The sequence below is a fragment of the Anser anser genome (assembly GCF_964211835.1).
Source record: "Anser anser genome assembly, chromosome: 1".
NCBI lineage: Eukaryota > Metazoa > Chordata > Aves > Anseriformes > Anatidae > Anser > Anser anser.
In genome coordinates this window covers 181,572,260-181,597,333 of record NC_139720.1, presented here as the reverse complement: position 1 = coordinate 181,597,333, position 25,074 = coordinate 181,572,260, and the positions used below count along the sequence as shown (strand labels likewise).

At 38.7% G+C, this 25,074-nt stretch overlaps 1 protein-coding gene and 1 long non-coding RNA gene across 9 annotated transcripts in view; both read left to right on the top strand.

Moving 5' to 3' along the window:
- The window catches only part of TSC22D1 (TSC22 domain family member 1), a gene marked incomplete at its 5' end in the record, with an annotated part of 87,015 nt that overhangs the window by 3,928 nt on the left and 58,013 nt on the right, over positions 1-25,074 (top strand). The window lies entirely within an intron of this gene.
- LOC310886689 lies at positions 8-24,746 on the top strand. Its single transcript, XR_014575432.1, has 2 exons — positions 8-13,471; positions 14,718-24,746. It is a non-coding gene; the product is annotated as an uncharacterized lncRNA (long non-coding RNA).

The following is a 25,074-nucleotide window of genomic DNA, read 5'->3' as shown; positions in this document are numbered from 1 at the left end:
GTAAGGCTGCCTGGAACTTCATTTAAAAGATACGTCCGCTAGTTTGGTACGCGCTGACTTGCAGCTCTTTTCCCAGCTGTTCTGTGAGATGAAGCGGCGCGGTGTCTTTGTCTAATTAGAAATACCGTTCCTGAGGTCCCAGCGTGTGTAGGTATTACATTAAAACGCTTGTTTTTCTCTTGAGGGGGTGGGTTGTATTGATTATGCTCCGAAACTACTGCGTGGGTAAATTGTGTTTAACAATCTGTGACAGTGTGTATATTCCCATTGTATAGAGGAAGACAAAAGAATACTGTGGAATGTGGGTACGCTAGTGGTGATTGTAGTTTAGATTATTTATTATACTGAAATAATTAATATTTATTCTTCGGTGGATGACTTTTTCTCCACAAGCCTAGACTTCATCCTGCCTCAGCTTCTCTTTTCAAGTATTGACTTCGCTCAGGTTGAACCAGTTGTGAGTCTGTGGTGTATATATAGAAGCCTTCTCTTTGACAGCCAAGAGATGCTTTAGGCAAATGAGTATGGTGGGAAAAGGGAGATTCAGCAGCACTGTTGTGGCTCTTCAAATTGAACTCGGGGCACTTTTGGTCTTGGTGGTTTTGCTTCAAAGCATTAATCCTTTGTGAGAGCCGCTCAGGCCTGTGGAGGGGCAGCGAGCCTTTGAATCTGGTGCGCCTATTTTGTGCAGTCAGTAATAAGCTACACATGTTCTCCCACCTCCACTTTTTCAAAGAAATGAAGACTGCTTGGTCTTAATGGTGTGTGCTAGTGAATATTCTCATTTCGTTGATGATGTGTGTAAAGAAGCTGTGTCAGTTGCAGAAGGCCCTTGGGTGCGCAGGGTAAAGCAATCTTCATAGCAGTTTTACAGTGCAATTGTCTAGTGTTCATTATATCTGGAAGTTCCTAGCTATTGAGGACCTCTGGTGATACGCCTTTAGAAATGGACAGGAAGGCTGCGGTGGTTTCCCAAGGAACTTCTTGTCTAAGAAGAAACTACGCTAATGGGGGAAGTAGATAACTTTAAAATAAGTAACCAACCTACCTTGAAAATGGGGGGGAGGACAGAAAAGAGCACTAGAAAAGAAAAGCTGAGACTTGGGGAGGAAGACGAAATACAACACCGAATATTTACAAGGTGGGGATGGGAGGCAGGAAATAAGAGAAATATCAATGGCCAAACTCTATTTAAAAAAAAAAAAAGGTTGCTGGGAGAGGCTGGCTTCTTAATATTGAAAATACTAACTCTATCAGCAGTCTCTGATTATGTTGATCATGAGGTGTTGACTGTCTTAGTGGTTTTCATCACATCTTTCTAAGATGCCAGAGAGCTATAATGAGTAGCAGCTTGTCTTCGAGGAGTGCTGGAAGACAAGTTCCAACACTGTTTCATTTTGATCATGTTTTTTAGTCAATAAATACGTGAAGGTGGAAGAAGACAGATGGAGGTGTTAAAGCTCCCAGTGTCACTATTGTGCTACTAGCAGTCAATTTTCTCAAACTTTTTATTTGCTTTTCCTTTCTTCGATCTTTCTGAACTTGGACACTGATCCTGTTTTTTTTTTTAACCAACCAACGGGGCAAAAAAAATCCCTAAGCTTTCAGGAGATCCTAGCTAAGTAAGAGAATTTTAAGCTCATTGATACTCAGTGTTTTGGAAAATCACATCTAGCACGTGATTGTACCCTGATTTTAAGAGCATATGTTAGCTGTTTGTCATGATTGGTAGCTTTTCCCAGCATGTTTAAATCCCTCAGGGTAACAATAGCCAGAAATGCCTTCTTCCTCTGTTATTTGGCCAGCTAAAGATCATATCCTTTCTTCTCCCATGCACGTTGTGTCTTTGTTCTATCTGTCATCTCCAGGTAGGCTATACTTTTGTTTAGCTGCAGTTGGAAAATCATTTAGATGCTTTACACAGAGCAGGATATGACTCTATTAAATGGAGACCAAAAATAATTGCGTGTTTTGCATGGCAGCGGTGATCAGTTTGCTCGGATAATTTATGGTGGAGTTTCTCCCTGCATATCTGCCTGTAAAACTGAAAATTTGTTGAGATGGCTTCTGTTTCTGCTCCCAGGGAGTCTCAGGGCAAGGCATCGTATCGTCTTGACCGTGGAATTTCTTTTGGTCTGGACCTCAGATCTTGTCACTCCCTACAGGTAGTGCAGGACATGCTGTTACTCTCCCTGGCTCCTCATTTACTTCTCTGGCCACTGAATGTCTCTAACTAGAGTACTCTTGAGAGGGTTTTTTTTTTGCCTCTTTGTTAGCTTATTCCCTGTTTTACAAGAGGTAAGGTTGTAGTATGTTGTAAGAGTACGTAAACATTAAAGGAGGAGCTATACTATAAATAAATACATGTAAGTGCGTGCATGTAAAATCCTGATTGCTCCTTCTCCCTCGTGCACCCATACATCTCATTTAAAATTATATCAATACATCCCAAGTGGTTCTAAACCTGGCAAGGGAAAAGGTAGGGGAGGAAAGCAAGCAAGCACTGACATAATTGGGCCAGTGAAGAAGCTGTAAAATTCCATTTAGTGTGCCTTTGAAGAAACATCTGACCTATGTAATGCCTTGTTTAGATTAACTCCCAGCTTTCGTTAAACCCGCATATAATTGCGCTTAAAGACATACCGGTATCTTTAAGTCTTCAGCTCTCATTTTTAGGATGCTGTTTGCAGTTCTTTTGATGCCTGTTATCAGGGCACGGCCTTTTAAATATAGGCAGCGTGGGGCGTATCTGCTTTGAAAACAGCAACCTTTATTTCCCCAGTATGGGTCAGGTTTTTTAATCACCGTTATGACTCGAAGAGATATTAAAAATGATATGCTTGGCAGAATGTCCTATGGAAAATTAATTTACAAACTTTAATAAGGAGGATACAAATAATACAGTCAGGTTCTGTATTTATAATAATAAATTCTTCCGACTAATATTTCTTCAGCCTGTCAGGTATGCCATAGATGTTTACATATTGGTAGACTTCTCTTCTGATATTTCAATCTACAAAAATGCCAGCCAGTTTTTTGGATCTTACATCTTGTTTTTGTTAGTTTGAACCGTAGTATGAACTCGTTTTAATATATGATTCTCATAGAGTTACACCCTTAAATCTGCAGTGGTTACCTCAGTTTATTCAGTTCTGTTACTGAATTCTATCCGTTTTAGACATTGGTCTTTTCAGCTCAGTATTTAATCTCTAGAACTGTAGAAGGGGATTTTTTTATTTCGATGCTTCTGAAACCTTTAAGTATGAAAACATATTTATATTGCAGCAAGTTCTTTTGAGTATTTATACTGAGTGTTGCAAAATATATCAGTTTTACATCTTTATAGACAATGCTTTATTATGTTATAGGCACTTGCAGTAAGAATTTGTACAGATAGATATAAATATTCCAATTCAGAGGTAACTTAAAAACTAAAGATCAACATATTTATACCATTTCTAAAGGCTATTTTAAGTTAATTTAAGAAACTAAATATGAGTACCATTACTGAAAAGCAGATTTTATGAATGAAAGATGTGAGAACTAATAACTGTCTCCCTGTCCTTGACATTTCCTGTAGAGTTGCTTTCATTCTTTCATCTGATGCAAGTTGTTTTCACCTGTTCGTGCATTTCATCTAGCAGTGAAGCAAAAGAGGAAGGAGGAAGAGATGATAAACACATAAAATTGGCATAGATATTTGAAGTATTCTTTATTATCTGACAATCTCTCCTGTAATTCTCTTTCTGAGAGAATTTTTTAGTAAAAGACGTCTTTACAGCAGAAGAGACAGCAAAAGAAATTTTTGGAGGAAATATTTTCTGTATGCCGTATGTGTTCTGGCCTGCTAAATCCGTGGAGCAACTGGAATTTTAAAGCTGAGCATGAGAATTGAAAGACCTGTGAACAGAATTTTAAGAATCTCTAGTAGTAGAATCTCTACTAGTAGTAACTAGTAGTGGCTTGTAAAGCGAGAGTACACTGGAAACTGGATGAGGTTTCCTACACACAAGTAGGAAGGTTGGTCAGGTTTTTACAGGTGCAATTGGGTTCTTGCTGAAGCTGTTAGTAGGCAGCATGAATGAACATATTGAAGCACAACTGGAAGTTTCAATTAAATGTTATTTTTAATGCAATAACTGCTTTTTTGCGTGCTGTTTAGAGTTTATATGGACTTCTTCATTTGCTGTGAAGTTTGCTTCTGTAAATTTGAGCAAAAGGAGGAAGATAACCTTTAGAAGATGCTTCACAACAAAATATTTGTGGTGGCTCAGCATGGATTTATGGTCGTTATTTTTTTTAGGTGCAGCCTAGTGGCAATGTCACCATCTTCCATTATTCAGAGGTTAAGCTTGCTTTAGAGTTGTGTCATTTGAAAATGACACAGCTTGAATTCCTGAATATTGACTTTTTAAAAAGTCTGTTCGTATTTTCAATTTGGCTATTTATGGAACTCGGAAAAAAAAAGTAGTTACCCTCCTTGTTAATGACAGATTGCGCGAGTGAAGAGTGCTTTGGTGAAGAAAATGCAGTTACTGCTGTGTGGTGCTGACAAGTTCAGCTTTTTTTGTTTTCATCTGAGGAAAGAAAATGCCTACCACTGGCAGAATTGACTTGGTTAGTTCTCTGCTCTAAGTGAAGGAGGAGGAATTCAGGGTCTGCACCTTGTGTGTCTGCTGGCCAGCTGTAGGCACAAGAGTGCTGCTGTCCCCTGCGTCTGCAGCAGCCTTGGTTCACTGTAACTCGTCAGCTGAGTTTTGTGACACTGGGGCTGTGGTTATCCCAAACCACAGCTTGGGATAGTTAGCACATTTCTCCCTGTGTAATGACAGCAGCTGCTTTGCCAGCACTGTGTAGTTGCAGTAAGGGTGAACTCGATGCAGGCAAAAAATGGTGATACCTGTTTGGATGGACCTCTTCCCGGTGTCTTTTGTGGATGCATTTTCTGCATGCGTGGTATTGTGTTCATTAAAGACAGGAAGAGCAGACGGGTTTTAATGGGATTTCCAGAAAATGTTCATTAGCACTACAGTTTTGGCTGCTCTTTAGAATCGTCAGAGTATAAGCAGGCTAAATATCTGCGTGCGTGAAAACGGACAAACAAAAGGTTAAGTGTTCAATGCTGAAAAGCACTCTTTGCTTTCTCAGGATTTGCATTCCTTAAGCTACAGGTTAATTTGGAAATTGGAATCTGCCAGTCAGTCTGTATTGGGAGTCAAGTGGTTCAGCCTCCACAAGTCACCATGGCCTAGGCAATGCGGCAATTGGAATCTGCCAGTCAGTCTGTATTGGGAGTGAAGTGGTTCAGCCTTCACAAGTCACCATGGCCTGGGCAATGCCACAACAGAGCAATGCCTGTAATGCTCCCTGGTAAGCAGAGTTCTGTGGGTGGGAGGGAGCCATTAAAATGTGCCTTGCTTAAACACAAGTAAAAAGACGTGGATAGCACACCTATGCTACGAAGAGAGCTTTAATAATGCTCTTCACTTTGCAAAGGTTAATAGTGAATATATGGTATTAGATCTGAAAAGGCTTAGGAGGTAGATCAGCTGTAAATAGTGCTGCTTGTATGCTGTTCTAGAAGAAGAAATTATGGATGCCCAAATATCAGTATAGTAATAGCAGGTGTGTTCTTGGTATGACTTTTTGGAATAGTTTGTGATCTGGGTCTGCAGTTCAGTGTAGGTAAACCATAAGAATCGAAAAGAATGCCGTGTCTTTGTTCTCATTGATTTTTATGCCCTCGTTCTCTTCTCTTCTTGATTAATTTATGAGAATGAAATGTGCTGTGTGTGTAATATGTATTTACTTGAACAACTATTGATAGCTGCTTAAAAAATGGGCCTATACCTGTCATTTACTGCACTTGGGCCACCAAAGGCAATGATATTAAGCAAAAGCATGCTTTACAGAGCATAGATTATGGGCAAGATTATTAAGTAAATTATTTCATGGTAACAATCACTGTAAATAAGGAACTAGTTTATTCTCAGTGTGATTGTACAAGAAACCGTAACCTAAAGGTAAGATGGAAAGACCTCTTGAGTGACTGGAGATATCCCTCAGTTTATTTTAGCCTATTCTAAAACATGTACAGAGTTATGAATTGAATGATGGAAACACGGTGTAATTAATATATGGCATCAAACTGGGGCATCTTGTCCTTATGGCTTTACTGTCTTACAAAAATTAACTCTTGGTCTGTACTGGGGAATTAACTAACAAAGATACTATTTATGCTGTAGTCAGCTGTGGGGTAGAAACCCTTATCAGCCCATTTTGTGCAAGCTTCCAAACACCTGGTGTGAATTAGCAGCCTTTGAAGCAGGATTTGCTTTGTGGTGCAGTCCTATGCAAAAGTCTCCATCTTCTATTGAAGCCAGACTTCACCGAGAGATCGAGTAGTTCCTAGTGTTTGAGGGGCAGAGATTGCCTGTCAACCCTAACGATCCTATACATGCAAATGTGTGACTCTTGCCGTGATATTCTGGCTATTTTATCATTGTTAGCTACCTTGGACTAAACGACTTGTTGGTACCTACTAAATGAGGGTTTCTCACTTTGGTGCTGTGCAGAGATTAAGAATGACTCATCACAGCTGAAATACAGCATTGTGCTTTAATAGCTGAACCCCTTCCATTTTATGAAAATATTTATACTTGCATCCTAATTCACAAACACTTGATTAGGTAGTGTGCTGTGACTCTTTAGGCTTACTTACCATTTTCCTCCAAGCAAACACTTTCGATTTTTGTATTTCAGATATGACTCATGATTTTTTTCCTACTCCACAGTCTTTAACTTAGTGGTTTTGACTTCATCTAAGCTGTTTTAATGCTATTGGTAATTTAACCTTTTATTGTTCAGTTAGTAATTAACTTAGCCTGGTGTGTGCTTCAATGGGATATTAAAATGTTTTTTTTAAGTGTTTATTATACTGTTATGAGGTGCATGGTATTGATGAGACTTCATACGTTGAGTACCTTTGGCAGTCAGGATGTATAGCTAAGTGTTGCAGGCATTCAAGCTTGAAGTTCTCACCCCAGTTTGTATTTTTTTTCCTTGCAGTGCAGGGCCAGCAATAGTCCAGAAGAGTCAAAGTAATTTTTCTTTGTCCAACGTAGAACTGTTACCTAAACAAACTGCTCTTTATTTTAACCTTCCTTGCTGGGGGTTACAGGTATTGTACATACTGCAGTGGTGCAAAATTCTGAAAGTGCAGTAGAGGAATAGAGCAGGAAGTAGAGCAGTTTGAGGTTTTTATTATCACCAGGGATTAGGAATTCAACACTTTCTGAGAAGCTGCCTGTAATCCACGAAGCACAACAGATGTGGGTATGATTGTTTTTTCTCAGGGAAATTCTCAGAAAACTGCATCGTATTTATTTTAATAAAATGAGGGATGTCTTGGTTATCTGTTCTATATTCGTTATATTCTCATCTATATTGGAGAATTACACGTATAATTTGCAAAAACAGACGCAGGAAGATCTCCTGTAGGTTTAGGCTTAACTGAAAGTTAGAAACGGACCTGTTAAAAAGGTGTAGATGCTATTTCTAGTAAGGAACTAGAAATCTGATACCAACTGGAAGTTGTTTGTAGGGAGTTTTCTAACGTGCTGTTTAAATGTGCTAAACCACTTGGCCAGGCAGATTGTTCGAGCTTGTGTGCGAGTTGTCCAGCCTTCTTTCTGCTGTTGGTGTTTAAATTAGCATGGATATCCAGCAGCAACTTCTCAGGACTCTGATTTCTTCATGTGTAATGCAGATCTGGACTTCTGTGTCAGTTGCTTAAGCAACAGTGTGAAAGTGCTGTGCTAAGTATTAGGGACAGAACTTGAAGCAGCTGAAAATGCAGATGGGTATTCAACAACAGTCTTAGTGTCTTTGTGCCTTAAATAATAGCTCTGTAGTAAAAAATGTATATTGTAATGTAGTTCTGAGGGTGCTGTTAGTATATGCTTATTTCTGTATCCTGAGCCTTACACTTGCTTCATTCCTGGAAGATCTAAAGGTTCAAACTACATGTAGCTTATGCCATTTTTTTTGCAAGCATGGATTTATTTTATTTTTTAATCTGTAATCGATTGTCTTTGGTCAGTAGCAGTGCTCGTTATTGGTACCAAGCATTAATTTTCAGTGCTGATGCACCTAGTCAGCACCCTTGTCATTCCATATGCTGCTACGTTGTGGAGCTTGGTGCTTGGTACCTGTGATGAGTTTTGTGCTTGGTTTAGGAATGGCTTTTTCCATTACATCGCTGTAAACAAATGCATGGTATAGAAATACCTTTTAATGTTCTCCCAGCGACTTTGAACTCCCTATGCACTGGAGAGGGATGAAATCCCTGTCAAGATGAGAGAGAACTTTTACGCTTTTAAGCTTCCCCTGACCTGCCCTTCACCCAACTCTGTCACAGTTGTGTATGGATGAAAGAGAGATGATTGCTGGCGGTCATAACTTACATGCAAGAAATCAGTTCAAAACTTAACCATGCTAAGCTCGTGTTTCTAAATATTTAGTGCTCTTACAGCTAATCAAGAGTGTGATAAAGCCCAATAACTCATGTGTGGTTGTTTGGACTGCTCTTGTGACCGCAGTTTAGAGATCTCTCTTTTCAAAGAAGATGAAACAAAAGCTTCCCAGGCAGGATTTAAATTATACATGACTTGTTGGGCATATATCGCAACTGAATTGGGATATTTTTCGTCAAAAAATTAGCTTCTGTTGATTTCCTGAGAGATTATTTTCAGCTTGGTAGCTTTATGAGACTGTTGTGTATACATACATCCAATAACGTGTTGGTATATCGTGTGAAGAGATTCTTTATTTCTCTGAGGAAGTCAGTTGGTGGTACCATTAATTTAAGGAGGTATTAATTGTCATTGTCCCTTGACGTCACTTGCAGTGCTGGATCCTCACTAACTCTGAGCATCTCTGAAATCCGGCAAGGAAGGATTCTGGAGTAGTAATTAGTTTCTATTCAGCATTATGGCTTATGTTGCGAGCAGTTTAGTGAAAATCTTGACCTGACCTTAACTTGAAATGTTAGAGGTTTTTGATTCACTTTTTTTGGACTGAAAACTCTGAATGTTGCTTATCTGTGTACGTGTGTGTGTATGTATATGTACATGAGAATACATAAATCTCACTTCTTTTTTAAAGAAAAAAATCCACAAAAACTGCTGGTGAGAAGAGAAGCAATTGCTGCTGTTGGTGTTTCACTTCTTGCATTCACACAAAAATAAGACCAAGTGAAAATAAAACGAACCATGAGTTAATATTTTAAGTACTTGTTAAATAATTTACTGTACTACTCAAATGAATTTAAGGTATAAATGCACCTCTTTAATCTATTGAATGAGGTTATTATGTTAAGAATGGATCAGTGCATTGTGCTGCCAAGTGTTTCTTTAGTAGGCCTAACATCCTAAATTAGGTGAAATGGCAAGTTACTCATAAGTGCCCAGGGAATGGGGCAGGATGTGCATGTGCTTCCATGTTCTTTTCTTTCTTTCCAAGTTTTTAGGGCTTTTTCCAACTCCGTAACGGCTTGTAAAAGAGGAGTTCCCGAGCGTGGATTTGATTGGAGAGAGAGGAGGGAGTAAAGGAGGTGTGAAATGTTTATGATGGTGGTTTTTTGGTTTCCTTCTTTCTTTTCTTAGAGGGGAAAGGGATTTCAGTCGGCGTGAAATGGTGTCAGGACTGTATGTGTTTGAGCCAAGTGTACGCAGTTGTTGGCAACTCAGCTTCTCAGAGGAGAGAGGGATAGTAGCCAAAGGGCCTAGTCAGGAGTTGGGGTTCTGCTTTCCCTGCCTTGTAACCAAGAGCAGGGTTATGATGATCCTGAAAGACTTGCTGTCTGATTTCTGTGCTATTTTCGAAATGATTTTAAGATAGCAGTCCTTTAACACGTGCAAAATGTAACAAGTTTTCAGTGGTTTATGAAAACGGAGCAGCAAGGCAGGATAGTAATCTGTGTATTCCTGTGGAGGTGCATCCTGTTAGGAACGAAGGAGGCTCTACAACGCTGCTGCACCGAAACCCGAGTCACCATTTTGTCGTGGAAGCATAGGTTAGCCTCTTCTCTGAGGTTTCACTCACTTGGCTCTTGGGATGTGTGTATTCTTAGTGCTGCTTGCTTGTGCTGGGGCACAGCAGTGTAATTGAGCAGTCTTTTCATTTCACTGGAAATTAACATGTAAATGGCAGTTGATGACTTGCATGAGGATATTTTTGGCTTGTGAAGAATACTGAGATCTGTGGAAGCAGAAAAATAAATATTAACGTTGTTATAGCAGACAGTTGTGGCTAGCAGTAGTTATCTTTTTTGCATTTGTCTGACTGTGAGAATCTGCTCGCTGAGAATCTTTAATGTGCATATTTGCTGTCAAAATGCTTAAAATACTTTAAACATGGAATTTTAGTGCCTGTGAAGCTATTGGATGAAAGTGTTTTCTCTGAAGGTGTCACAAACAGGTCTCCAAAGAATTTTTTAAGGGACATTGAAATTCTGCTGTAATTGTTCATATATATTTTCACATAGAAGACTGTGTTGAGACTAAACAATGTGTTGAAACTAAACAGTGTTTAAGAAAGCCATGCAACCTTCCATCTTAGTACCTTTTAATTGAAGAAATGTATAAGGAGGCTTTTTATTATGTTTTCTAAAATTATTTTTAGAAGGAGATCCTTCTTAGTCCAGCCTCCAAACAAGGTAGTCTAAACTAGCCTTGCTATTTCAGGAACGTAAAAAAATATAAGTATCTGCTGTATTACTACTATATATCTATATATAGTGTATTATTTATCTATATTTATATTCAGTCTTAAAATGTACAGCAACAAATACAGTGGATATTTGTATATCTCTGTTAAATGGCCTGTGTATATTATATTCAAATATAGACTGAAGAGCAATGTAAGACACAGGCAGTTATTCAAAATCCCAAACATCTTTTCTTTCTTATTCCACTTTGGCTTTTAAAAATACCTGCAATTCACTGAAATTATAGGTACTCTTTAAAATTGCCTTCTCAAAATGGAACAGTCACGCAGGTTGCGTTTGTCTGATAATAATTGCCATGTAGCTTTGCACAATTTGGCATGGACAGCTTGACACCGAGGTCTGTGTTCAGAAATGTTCAAATGCAAGTTTTAATCTTCTGTAGTGAATCGTAGTGTGTGTATGTAGATCTTTTCTTGCTAGAACATCCTAAATTGTGCCCATTCTACTAAGAACTTTTGTTTTCCTGAACACCCATTTAGAATGTAAGTGTAATGGAAAATCATACTATATGAACCTCTATCTTTATAGGAATGTCAAGATAGGAAAAGAAATAGTTAAAGTAACTTCAAATTCATTTTTCTCCAAAACATCAATGTTTTCAATTAACATATTCAATTCAATGACTTACCAGTCTGTACGTCAGGATATATTTGCACTGAAGTTATTTTATAGCTTAATAGTATTTATTCTGTAGCACTTCTTATGCCAAATATAAATTTAATATTTTAGGATAAAGTGTATAAAGAAGTTAATGAAATTATTTGTCCCTGTGCAAAATACTTCTGGTGTGACTGGCAAGCACTGGATATTTCAACTTGTGCTTATCAGTTGTTTGTGTTCAGCCACTGGCATATGTTGTCTGACTCTAATGAAGAGGGACGATTATATTAAAAAAAAAAAAAAAGGAAATTGCTGGAAATGTTTCGCTTCAGAAATAAGAGTTAGAAGAGGTAATTACCATAGGTAGTCTAGTCTGCCTAAAGTGACCACGAAAGAAATGTACCAAACATAATTGCTGGTAAAAGTAAGTAGCCTTTTTTTCTTAATGAAAGAAAATCTAGCCATGGCTTAATACTATTTAATTATAGTGTCTGTCAGTGAATGTGACCAGTTCCTGTGAGACTGTCCTTGGGTACTAACAAAGGTTGTTTGTAATCTCAGATGGGTAAGTAATGGTTTGAAGTGCAGTGCCTCAAAAGATAGGCAGTATTTGTCTGTAAGTATGTTAGTGGGTTGAATTAAGATTGCACAGACACGGACCATGAAACATGAAAATTAAGGCAGTCTCTTGCATCTTGGCTTTTCTGAAAACTAAATACAAAAATCGTCTGAAACTAAGGCATAATGGCAGGATGGCTGCTGTTGGCGTGGTGTCTTGGTTGCCTTGAAGGCAGACTTGTGTTATTTCATCTCATTGAGTAATCGATAACAACGCTAGTAGAGGAGGCATCCACTGAAGAGGGGAGCTGCATATGGCACGTGAGGTGGAGAGCTTGGAAATTCTCAGTTCGTGTTCTGGAGAGGTTTGTGCAATGGAGACTTCTGAACCTTCAGCTTTGTACAAGGAAGGCATCTAGAAACAGCCATGCTTTTCTTATCTTCAGTATCATTTCTTTGGAAGGACGAGTACCTCTCAGTACTTTATGGACACACAGGCTCTCTGCAATAGGAAGAAGTGGAAGAAGGTGACAAGCTTTTGGCCACCTACTGTAGGTTTTGTACAGTCTGGCTAAGTATGTCCTAGCGTTTTGGGGATGCTATGTTCTTGGAAGTGGCTGTTTTAATTGCTGTAGCCATCGCCTTCAAGAATTGTAGGTAATGATTGATGTGAACTGTTGTATTGAAGCTTCTCTGTATTGCTGTGAATACTTAACCTAAATACCGTCTTGGAAACTGTATTCTGCTCTTTCCCTGGTAATGATGGCAAAGTTTAACACTTGCAGAGCTAGGTTATGCTGCTTGAGGCAACTCATTAAGAAAAATGAAGTCCTCATCATCCTGTTTTTAAGCCTGGAATAGTTTCTTGCAGTTCTTATTTTCTGACACTGTGTTGTGCTTTTTCTGTTGGAGTTTGGTTCAGCATCTCCTGTTTTTCCTTCAGAACGCTGGAAGAATAATGACTTGGCTTCAGGAAAACTAGTCTCTCTGATGGTGACTAGAAGTGGTGGAAGGGGTAAGATAAAGGATAGTGTTTGTGATTAACCATATCACATTTGTGTGCTGCTAGTTCATCTTGTCAGACTGGGGGAAGACCTGCTTTTGTATTTTCCCGTTGTTTTCCTAGAGAGTCACTCTTATTTAACCAGAAGTCCTTTGTCTTCTCCTCTTAGAGTATGCTTGCTTGCTCCGAACTCGAGCCTTGGAAAATAAAAAACTAATGAGTTAAGGCCTGGTGTGTTGCTGTAGCCTTTACTAGGACATTGTAGAATTCAGTTAGTGTTGTATTTTAATTAATGACTAAGTATGATCTACTGGGATTAGAAAGAATTCAAAATAAAACGGCAAAGTAATACCTAAAACAAGAAACACAAATCTCTAAAGCTGAATGGTAAACCTCCATCTCACTGCTGGTTGAGACCGTGACTCAGAAGGAGCCTAAAGCTATAACACATACTTGTTTTGTATTTTAGGTTATAAATGAAAACTAGTTTAGATCAAGACCTGGTACCAGTAAATGTGCAGGTAAATGTATTTTTTCTGAGACAAGTTACCCATAGCTTCCTTCTGCAGCAGCTTCTGAAGTATCTGGTGCTGGCATTTATTGAAGACAGGATGCTTCTTCATACCTTTTTTAAAAACTTTTGTTGAAAATAGCTTTGAAGTATGAGGGCAGGAGAGGGAACTGATGGAGTCAAATGGAAGAAGAGGTACAGAAGAAGGCCATACCCCAGACTGTTTATAGAAGTGTGAGTGATCACAATTGATCACATGGGCTGCTAAAAGCTGGAAAGCGAGGATGTGTTTCTTTGTGGAATAACAAAAGTTGAGAGGTAGGGAAAGGTGTAATTACTACTATGTTCTTTCAAAATGCAGCTCAAATTAAGATGTCACGTAAGCATGAAGCAAGATACTTACAGTGTCATTAACAACAAAAACATTCATTCACAATCGTTATTTTTCAGGAAGCTGTTCTCGTGCTTGAAAAATGTAATGGTCAGCACAGCAATGGCTTAAAATAGCCCTTTGGATGCTACAGCACTGACACTAGAGCCCCATTGGCAAATATCCAAGAGCCCTGTAAAAGAAGAAGAAAAATGCTTTACGTGTTAAACTTGGTTTCATAAGGCAGCTTCTGATGTTTAGTTTCGCTGAAATTTTGAAATTTCATGCCTACTTAAAACTACTGCAAAGTTTAAAACCCTGTGAAGAGTCTCTTCATAGAAACAGTTCTTACTGGCAACACAAAAATAACTCTGTTATAGGAGCGCATGTAGGGTGGCTAACTGCGCTGAAGTGAAGCAGTAGCTGTATCAGTAGGGTCAAAAGAAATAAGCTTCAACAGTTGCATGCTTCTGTTTTCCCTACTTGCATATTTTGCAAATGCTTGGTTGCCTTATCAGCATACACTGTAGGCCTTTCTAGGCAAATTCATCTTTACATAAATGTGTTTAGTGGTTATGTGATAGAAGTGAGCCATGCCATTTGTCCCCTGCTACACAGCAGGAGGAGGGAAACCCTTTAGCCTTTCTTGCTCCTACCCAAGTCATCCTTAGTAGTTATGCATTCCCCCACAGGAGGAAAGATGCCTTCTCTTACGATATCCTCTCTCAAAGCTTCTGTGAACAACTCCATTAGCTGTTGCTAATGAATAAATAAGCAAGTAGCAAGCATTAAAAATTACCAGGTTCTTAACTTTACTGCTGCCTGCGAAGGTCTCTGAATAAAAGATGTGAAATGCTTCTTATGCTTCCCCTCCCAATTCTGTCAGGTGAGTGCTGGTACCAAAGCTGCTGAGAAATGTCTTCACAGTGGAAGAAAAGGACGGGACAGCTCCACTCCATTCACGGCTGCATGGTTGCTGTTGCAACAAGAGCACTGATGGTCATTTTGAGAATCTGTGAGATCTGATACACATTTGTCAAAGCACTTCCTCATCAGGGTGCTGCTTCTCTCAAATGCAGTTACGCAGTTCCATGCGGAAAGATACATATGTCCTTGTTATGCTTTATTTTAGCAGGTAATACTGAGGAAGAATTGGACTTTACTAATAACTTCTGAAACACGTTTTTCAGGACTTGCAAATTTCTAGAATTGCTGGTGTTATCAGATGCTCTGCAGATCAGCAAGATGTCAGAGGTCACTAAACCCTAGAGGAGACAAGTAATCTACTTAAGCTTTTTATGACTTTATTTAGAACACCTAGCTCTATTGAGAATAGCTTTCTTTCTGTTGTGTTGTATTTATTTTTAATCCATTCAGCAGTCATTCTGGGCAAATAATGTTCTGCTTAATGCATTTGTGCTTGAACGAGACCTGAATGTGCTCCCAAAGGGAGTACTACTGTGGTGTGGTCTTGAGTCAGAACCTGGGTTAAGATGAGCCCCAGCTACCATGTCTGCCATTCCCTCTTGGTATTGTGGCTCTCTGCTGCATATTAGTATTGTATTGGATGATACCTCTCCCAGGAATCCTACTTCATAAACTGGAGGAGTTTGCAGACTTCTTAGGAGTTGTATTTGGTGTTTGGAGAAGGTGTTTGATTCAATTTTAATGCAGTGGGATGTGGGTTATACAAAAACAATGCAGTTACTTTGCAAGTTAGCAGTAAAGTGAGTAATGAGTCTAGAAATACTGGAAGCCTAATGATCTTGTTTTAAATATTAAAAAAAAGTTCAAAACTTTTTTTAAAAGACTTTTTCAAAAATTAATCCCAGTTACTAAAGCCAGTAAGTTATTGTAATGTTTTCTAAGTCTCAAAACCAAAACATTTCAAATGTTCCCTGCTAGCTGAAACATTGGGTAGTAGTGAAGGGAGTTAATGCTTGTCTTAAAATGCTTGTCTTAAAATTAAAAAGCATTCTTAACTTAAAGCACCCATAAACTGTTGAGTATGTGATTAGAAAGTCAGTATATAAAACTAACTAAAACTCTCTTAACCAAGTGTTCTATTTACACCTTACTGTTCAGGAAATTTATTTCTTCCTCCTTCTGGATAGTCTTGAAATTCACATCATATTATGTAGGTGATATAAAATGCTGTTATGAGAAGGATAATGTGTTAAAAATAATTGTACAGTTTTCTCAGGAAATGGAAGTGAAGCTGGTGAAGGGTCAAGAGAACACGTCCCACGAGGAGCAGCTGAGGGAGCTGGGCTTGTTTAGCCTGAAGAAGAGGAGGCTTGAGGAGACCTCATTGCTCTCTACAACTGCCTCAAAGGAGGATGTAGCGAGGTAGGGATGGGTCTCTTCTCCCAGGCAACAAACAACAGGACAAGAGGAAATGGCCTCAATTTGCTCCAGGCGAGGTTTAGGTTGGATATTAGGAAAAACTTCTTCACTGAAGGGGACATGAAGCATTGGTACAGGCTGCCCAGAGAAGTGGTTGAGTCACTATCCCTGGAGGTATTCAAAAGATGTGGAGGTGTGGTGCTTAGGGACATGGTTTAGTGGTAGACTTGGCAGTGCTAGGTTAATGGTTGGATGTGGTGGTCGTGGAGGTCTTTTCCAACCTAAATGATTCTATGATTCCGTTCTATGAGTTTAAATATTCAGAAATAAATAACCGTAATTCTTAGGCGAGTGCTTATGACTTGCTTGTATCTACACGAAGAGTGACAGATGTGAACACAACGCATTCCTGCAGGATAAACTAGGTGCAAAGGACTGGGGAGAAGGATGCAATAAATTTATAAACTTGCATATGGCTTTACTCTCAAGAAACTGTGACCCCTTTTTGTCTAGTACGAGTTTGCTTATCTCTGTAAAACATCCTGGGGGAAGTCTGAAGATGTCCAAGAGTAATAATGGGCTAAATTATTCAAAGTACTTTTTACAGCACAGAATCAGTTGCTGCCACCTGTAGCCAAGTGATTCTGTAGGACGCTGTCTGCTGGGCCGGATAAGTTTATACACCTCATTAGGCTAATAACCTAGTGCCAATAACTTCAATAGGTGGCTTTTGCAGGAAGTCCTTTTGCACAGTCAGTTACAGTTTCATCAGAGCATTGCTGGAAGAACGCAGTGCTGGCTGTGGAGATGGATGGAATATTACTCCTGCTGGATGAGGACTTAAGGCAAGGTGCTCCTGATAACACTTCTCGGTTGTAAGTTGAAAAGAAAAGTGTTGGCTTTGTTTTCCTTTGAGAAGAACTGTCACAACTGCTTGCATTTGGGAAATGATTGTGCTGTTGTAGGCTTCAGACTAAGGGAAGAAAACAATGAAGGATCACAGTTTCTAGAATCTGGGTCTTTAAATATTTTGAAATATTGAATATTGAAATATTGTGAAATGGTATGGCTTAGATGCTTTTTTAAAACTGTATACCACAATGACACGGAAGCTTTTTTAAGGAAAAAAAAAAATGACTATGTCAGTAGAATGAGGATGAAGACAAAGCTAAGAGGAAAAAATAAGGAAGCCAGACAAGCTCAGAGCGTAATTCTTATACTGTGTAAAGACCTTTGAAAACAGTGACTTCTGATGTCAGTGCCCTCAAAGAATGTAAAGGGAAATAGAAGCACTTGTATATTATGTGGCTCTGCTGGAAAACCTGTTACTCTTGCTAGTATGTGACTTAATTTAAAGAATAGACTGGTAAAATTCAGAAGCTTTAGGAGTAATCGGATGGAAAAGTGTACAAGTAGAATTTCAGTGATCGTATTAGTACGTGTATTATTCAGTGGAGTAAGGCTGAAATGCAATTTTTTTGTGATTGTTTGAAACTTACATGGAAAACATGAGCTGTTCTAAGGACTGTTGAACCTGATTCAGGTTATTGTGTACAGCACTTTCTATTTTGGTTTGGACCATCTGATCTCCCATATTATTTAAGCTTTTTAGTTGCTGCACAAAAGAGCCTTACATCATGTTCCAGCATCAAAACAAGCTGTTAAATTCTTTGTTTGTACTAACAGTTTTTGTTCTTTTAAGTTTAATATAATTGATTCAAATAATTAGCTATGTAAAAACCCTACTTAATTAAAATCCCAGCACCTGAGGTTTAATGCATGAAAGCTTGGGTTGGAAAAGGAGATCAACAAACAAATCTGTTGCTTAACTTTTTAATTGATACTAGATCGTTCTTGCAATCCTGCATAAATTCGGGAAAAGGATTGTTCGCATATTTAGGGGTTATGATAGGACGGTTATTTCTGTGCTGTGTCTAGGCAGGAGGAATTTCAAGGACTCTGACAAATGCTTATTATTTCTAGTTATGTAGAACCCATTTTTCTATGGAGGAAAGGGAAGAGTGATGTAGCCAGGGAAGAATTTTCTACTGGAATTTGCTCGTAGCTAATTCATTGAGATTTTGTACTGCAACTGCTTATTTATGGTTTTGCTTTTGACTAAGTGAACATTAACAGAAAGGGAGAAAATGTGAATTGCTATAATTTAACACTGAGTTGATTATATTTGTTCTTTGAGCCTCTTGCTTACCTTTTGCACCAGTGAACCACAGAAATAGGAATTTGGATGTCTTTCCCTTGAGGCTCCTCATTTTTTCACAATTTTGACTTTTTTTGAGTAGGTTCTCATTACTATTCACTCTACATTTAGTTAACACTTAAGGATATAAAAAGCTTGTCTTAAAAATGAAGATTTTAGTAATGTAGCTTTAGCTTAAATCATACATGTTAAGAGCTTTCATTGAAGTCAGTGGGACTATTCATGAGTCATATTACAGTTCTTCTTCCATGTTTACAGTATCATGTTTTCTCTGTCATTGATGTGGCTATTAGTTTATAAAAGCTAAAACAGACTTCATGGCATTGTCTCCAGATCTTTGATGTATATTTAAAGCATGATGATATATAATATAAAAACATAAAATGCTCATGCTAATTTCAGTCTTTGGCCCAGTTTAAATAAATCACTGTCTTTAAAGGGTCCCAAGTGACTATAAATGTTTACTTAACAACTTCGGAGGAGTGATTTAGTAATATTTATATAACTCATTTAATTCTGCTTATGGGTTTGAGTTGATAGTAATTAAAAACACAACACTTCAGCATGATGCATTATTGTTAATAGTTGTGCTTCAAGAGGGGTTACATTACTTGCTTCCGGTTCTTCTAGTTTATTTAGTAGGCGTGGTATGTACTCATTAAAAACAGGGTATCCCAAGCCATCCTGATGAAATTCACCGAAGTCAATAAAAATAATGTCCGTGAATATTACTATCTTTGCTCTTTTTGGAACTGGGTCTTTGAAGCTTCAGCTCACGCTTTTCATGTCTTTTGGTGTTTCCTGGGTTAAGTCACGCTGATAGATAAAAAGGTTCAGGCGTTGTCTGTAGCTGTCTCTTGGCTCTCTAGTTTCAAAACAAGTAGTTATCAATTAAAAAAAGTTACTGATAAGCTTCAGGTTTGTATTAGCTGGAGAAGGAGTTAGTTCTCACTATACCTTTTACATCCTTGAAACTAAAGTTGTAAGATGAAGGCTTTTTGTGTGATGCCCTGGTTTTGCTGTATGTGGGATTTTAATCAAGAATCAATAATAGACTCTTCCCATCAGTTAAGGTACAGCGTATTGCCTGGAAGAGGTTCTCAACAAATAGAAAAAGGCTTCCCCTAAATTGGGAAATACCAAGTTGTGACACATATATAAACAAGAAAGTTTACTGATTTGATAATGAGGTGTCCGAATGATACGTTAAATATAGTTACTTATACAAATGGCCTTGTGGCACGTGGTGCTCCACTGTGAGTGGGGTTGTTCCTGTAAAGAAAAAGCCTGCTTTTCCAAAGGTTTGTGTACAGGTCTCTTACGGACAGTTTCTGTTCTCAGTGATGAAGTACAAATGTCACTGTTACCCATCCTTAATGGGCAGGAGGAGGGGAAGGTGGGGAGAGGTGGCTAGCTCCCAGCCCTGCTCGTTTCCATCTCAGGAGGCAGTACCCTGGAATATCCTGTAGCTTATTGTTCCCGTTGTAGCTTATTATTTCTTTCTGCTAGCTGACCCTGCTTTGACCTCCCTTCCAATCACAACTATTTGGTGATTCTGTGATAAATTCAGACTTCTTATTCTTCATAAAAACAACTTTTAAAATACATTGCATATGGGACAGGAAAGTGTGGTGTGACGTTTTTTGTCTTATGAAAAGAAATGAACAGAAATGGGACCTGTGATGTTAAAACAGGGACTGAAGGCTGTGCTTCCCTGAAGCAGAGATGGCGTTCGTTCTTCATCAGGCTGAAACTGGAAATCTCAAATTCCTTAGTTCTATGTGTAGACTGCAAGTCTGACTTGTATTATTCCCCTTAAGTTTGCAGTTAATTCTTGTTTTCTCTAGAGCACCTATACCTTATTCCTGACACACACCTGCACTGAAACGTTTTTAAGGAACTTGAATTAGGTACTGCTGTAAATTCCAGTGGTTGGCTTGTGTCAGGCTGCTTGCTTCCTTCCTAAGGTCATTCCTTACCTTTCTCTGTTACCTGTATTTTTGTATTTTGTATTTTGACCTGTTGGTTTGCTTTATTTGAAGGTTTCAAATGGGATGTTTTGGGAAGGGGAAAGGAAAGGAGGTATGGTAAATGTACTGTAGTATTTTATCTGACAAGTGCATGGTTCTGGCATTGGCTGTTATTGGTAATTTAGTTGTCTACTCTTAGAGAGAGAGAGAGAAAGCATCTAGCTTTCTGTAAACTAAGCTTTCTTGAAGGACCGTAAGGAAAACAAGTTTATTCTGCTATCTATAGCTGGTGCTTGCCTGTTTGACCCTTTGTATCCTTAGAGCCATGTGATGCCCCCCTTCCTGGCTCCTTCGGTCTTGGAATCCACAGCGCAGTCAGCAAAGCTGTCTTGAGCTCAACGCCTTGGGATTTCTAACGTGTTTTTATGCTGACTTTTTGGGGGACGCATCTGGGGGTGGGCTGGGGAAGAAGAGCCTTGGTTTTATTTTTTTACATTCCAAATTCCCTTTCACTGATGCTTACAGAGGGGAGAACAGAAGCCTGAAGTAAAGCTCTGTAAAGTTTGACAGTATTGAAGGGGAACCTGTTGGCCTGGCTCTCTCTGTGTGCCAATTCTGTTTTTTCCTTTGCGGTATGCTGTTACCTTGCTGCTTCAGGCAGCAGCCTGCAAGTTTCTGGACAGCTGTCAGCCTGTGCAGACACTGAAATTCCTCCCAGAGGAAGCTGCAGCTAGGGATGTGTAAGTCAGCTGTAGGAGCAGAGAGGCAGATCCTTTGGGCTTGCTGAATTCATCTAGGTAAGTCCTAGGGTGATCACTAGACCTAACGTAGGGTATTTTTGACCTATTGATTTCAGATATTCCAGCGTCAGAAGCCTCTGTTCATCACTTTTCTCCTTTTGTGTCTCCCGAACTTGTAGCGAATGTGGCATAACTGGGTGAAAATGACATGCTCAGACTTCAGTTACACCAGTAATTGAGAACTTGTTAGGTTTTTTGTGGTTTCACTTTGGCCAGTGAGCAGACCAGAGTGGGTGTAATGGAGCCAAGAAAACGGAATATGCTGTTGAATCCTTGTTCAAACTATTTCTTTGCCTGTTTGTTAAATTGCTAAATGCCTTTGGCAGATAACTCAAGGCAAAACAAAGGTGGAGGAATTGGCAACTGCATGCCTCTTCATACACCCTGTCTAGAGCCTGACTACCTTTTCATGAGCTTCTGTGAAGCTTTTAGAAAATGCTAGAATGCTAAATATTAAAATAGGAGAGAGCAGATAACTGAGCCAGGCCCTGTATTTTGGGGTCTCATTATAGCACTGTGGCAGCAGGAGTTTCACAAATGATAAGCCTGGTTTTCTGTGATGCCTTTTTAAGATACCAGTGTTATGGATGAGGAATCTTAGACTTCAGATGTTGTCCTGAAAGTAACATGATAAAAATGAAAGCAAGTCTAAGGATAAATAAAGTCAGCTTGAAAAACAAACCAGTGATTGTGGCCTCAGTTGAGTTAAATCACTCAACAAACCAGACCATATCTGAACAGTGAAGGAAGAAATGAATGCCCGTTTTTAGATATGCAGCTTAGAAATTGGAGAAAACTCAGCAAAACTATGCATTTTTTATTGCATTTCAGCTGAAGTCCTGAGACTCCCAAATTCTTCTTTTCATGATGAATTCTTCTGTTCATTGATATCATCATTCATGCAGCCTACCGTAGTAACATGGAAGTTAAACAAAGCTGACAAAACTTTTTAGTTTACTTAGAAGGATAAATTTAATATTAGCTGCTCTCTTGTCAAGCACAGCAGTCACTGCTTTTAATAAACGCTTCTGCTAGTTGATGTTGCTGCGTGAAATTAGAATGGCTCTTAAATATTTGGCAAGTAAGACGAATGTTGAACAAACTACTCTTGAACAGTTTTTTTTGGAAACAATCATTGAGGCTTGCATCAGGTCACGAAAGAAAAGCTGAATTGTACTTAAAAATAGCAGAGCTGATGCAATATTCAGGTTAATGTTCAAGCCTAAGTGTTATACCCATAACGTGGGCTCTGGTCCTGCAAATGGCTTAATAAACGCAGAAAGTTAGTGCTGCTCTTGCAGCATTCAAGTCAGGGAAGTTCAGTCAGTGGCTCTGCTTCAGGGGGAGTGTAGGATGTAGGAACCAAAGCTAAAAGATTTGACTTCCATGTATCTGTTTTCCCCCCTCCCCAGGTGTTTTTGTTTGTTATTTGAGAAACAAACAATATATTCCATGAGTATTAGAGTTAAAACACAAATAGGTAGCCCTTCTAGGACTTCCCATCGGAAATCCCTTTTACTCTGGCACTGCAGTTATCCCTTTCCTATTGCTGTGCTGCTCTTCCCTTCCCTTTTCCCCTGCTACATTAAGTTCTTGTATCTCTTTCCTCTTCCTCTCCCCCTGTAATTTCCCTTTTAGTGGCTGCCCAAAGAAGACACGGTGCTGCTGCTCTCTGAGCTCAGGATGTGCTGCCTCGCTGCTCCAACAGGGGAGGTGTCAAACTGGATTTACATTGAACCATCGATTCAAAAGTTGTCTTGTAGGGAAGATGCAGCAGAAACACTTTGTCCTCTTGTTTTTTAAGGTCCTATCAAAATTGTGGTAGAACGACATGGGCAGTAATCTTGCGGAATCTGGCATGGTTTATCCCTTCAAACCATTTAAGTGTGGTAACTAGTAATTTGCAAGTTCATGGGGTTTTAAACTGTGTGTGTGAACTAAATCACCTTCTAGTAATGTTTAGTCATTGGCTAAATAAAACGAGTAATTCTAATAAAATATGTAGAAGGGCTTATAGTTCAAACAGCTATGAGCCATTTTTTTCTTTAGGAAAAGATGTTTTTTGTATTTAAAGTTAGCTGCAGTTCTGATGTGGATTGACAAGCTTGCTTGAATTTGTCTTCCTCACAGTGACTTAGGTTCCTCCCCTGTAATGGTGTGCTTTATGGCTAGTCCATACGGATTACTCAAAATTGACATCCTTGTCTGTGATGTCCTGCTTGTTACCTCAGACGATTTACACTATATATTTATGCTCCAAATTAACAGACAGTAGTATAATTTAGTTTATGGTAGATTGAAAGCAGGGGAGTCAGATGATACTAACTTTTCTGATTGCTGGCTGCTAAATAGACTTGTTTTACTTTATTATTGCATTTTACATTATTGCATTATTTTACAAATTTTGTTTTACATTAGTATTTAGGACACTACTGAGATAGGCAGCCTTTTGTTATGGTAGGTCTTAAGTGACAAAGAAGAGGGAAGGAATTTGCGTTGTGTTACTGCATGCCGGGGAGTGCATGGGGAAAGAAAACCAGTTTTCTGTAGTGAAAAGAATTTTAAGACATTTATTCTTTCTCTCTTGACTTTCCTTTCAGAATGCTTACAGCTCATAGTTTCTGTAACCGCAACTTAATAAGCAGCGGTAAGAGTTGTCATATGTTGGTGTGCTCTTTTAGTGTATAATCAATGTTATTTTGCTGAAGTTAAGCAGCTTCAGGTTTTGTAGAGCTCAAAAATCTGAGAGATCCTTTTAATGATTCCTTTCCTTAAAGGCTGGGGTTGTCATGTTTAAATTACTTGCTCTTTGACAATTACCTGCCAATGTACAAGCTGCTAAAGGGTGTTTAAGTGGGTCTGTTGCAGTTGTGGAGTATCACCCTCCCCACCTCTCCTCTCCATCTCCCAGTTCTCTCTTCCCCCACTTTGGAGATTGGAATCATTCCCCTTGTTTTGTTGAATTCAGAATGTTTCACTGCATGTTTTTTGTTTAAAAAAAAAAATAATGCAGTAAGTATGAAGACATTCTTATTTGCTTGTGGTAGTGACAGGCTGTCAATACTTTGTTACTGCTTTTGTTTTTCCTAACACGCCCTTTTTTCTGTCTACATATTTTAAACGTACAAGAGAAGAATTGGTGAAGCAGAATGTTGAGTCATAATATCAAGCTACACTGATGGAAAAAACAGACTTCTGCTTAGCACAGGCTTGAATATTCCATATTTCTTAAAGTTGTGTTCAGTTCGTGTCATAAAGAATGTTTTAATGGTGCATTGCAACATGCCACTTAGTGCTCACCAAAATACTTCGTACAGCTTCTCTCCAACGAAGTTGTGCAGTTGCCTATGCAAGTATGATTAGAATGTATTTTATTGGGTACCATCAATGATTCTTCTGTCATCCAGGCTGCTTAAATATATATGCATGTTGTGTTTTATAAGCTAGAGTGCAAGAACTTGACTGGTAAAAGGCAATTCCCTGATGACTTGAAAAAAAACACCACACAGGACATTGAAAGATTGCCAGAGCTGGGAAAAGCAGAGTGTTGCAGTAAGCTGCATCTTGAAATATGAACTTGGCAGTTCCGTCTGAAGAATTTTTCCTTTGGACTGAAGTCTACGATAAAAATACTTAGGAAATAAAGGAATAGAGAGTTACTTGTTGCTAATATATAGAATTGTTCGTGTGAAAGATACTCAGCGTAATGGTTGCCCAGCCAAAAAGGGAGGAGAGGAATAAAACAGTTATGCTGTATAAAACTCTAGTACAGTTTGCAAAACGCTTATAGGGATTTCAGTTGTGCAGCTATTAAACTATGACAAAGAATTACTTAAAACTTGGGGAAACAGCTATTTGGAAGAGTAACTACACTTAATGCAAACTCATTCTCAGTTGAATTCTATGTAA